This window comes from Fulmarus glacialis, unplaced genomic scaffold (genome assembly GCF_000690835.1).
Source record: "Fulmarus glacialis isolate BGI_N327 unplaced genomic scaffold, ASM69083v1 scaffold402, whole genome shotgun sequence".
Lineage (NCBI taxonomy): Eukaryota > Metazoa > Chordata > Aves > Procellariiformes > Procellariidae > Fulmarus > Fulmarus glacialis.
The window spans coordinates 83,181-83,486 of NW_009197003.1; the positions used below are offsets into that span (position 1 = coordinate 83,181).

General features: G+C 54.9%; 1 protein-coding gene across 1 annotated transcript in view; it reads left to right on the forward strand.

Moving 5' to 3' along the window:
* Positions 1–306, forward strand: part of LOC104072794 (coagulation factor IX-like) — an 8,769-nt gene that overhangs the window by 4,376 nt on the left and 4,087 nt on the right. The gene's annotated exons all lie outside the window — the stretch shown is intronic.

The following is a 306-nucleotide window of genomic DNA, read 5'->3' on the forward strand; positions in this document are numbered from 1 at the left end:
CCTTGCCAGGCTCCTCGGGCAGTAGCCAGCCGTGGGTGATGCCTGCGGCTCAGAAAAGGCACAGCCGTGTGCTGTGCTTCTCGGTAATTAGCTCTGCACCCCTGGGTCAGATGATGGCGGGGGTGGGTGGCAAAAGTGGAGTTTGACATCAAGATGTCAGAGTTCTTCCTGCGCTCTTACAGGAGGGTTGAATCCCATTCTTGGACAGGAAGAGTGCTGCTTTTGCACTGGAGTTTGACACGACACCGCGCACCCTAAACTCAAATCCTTATTTCTGCCTTTCCTCCCTCCAGCACCATTTCCATG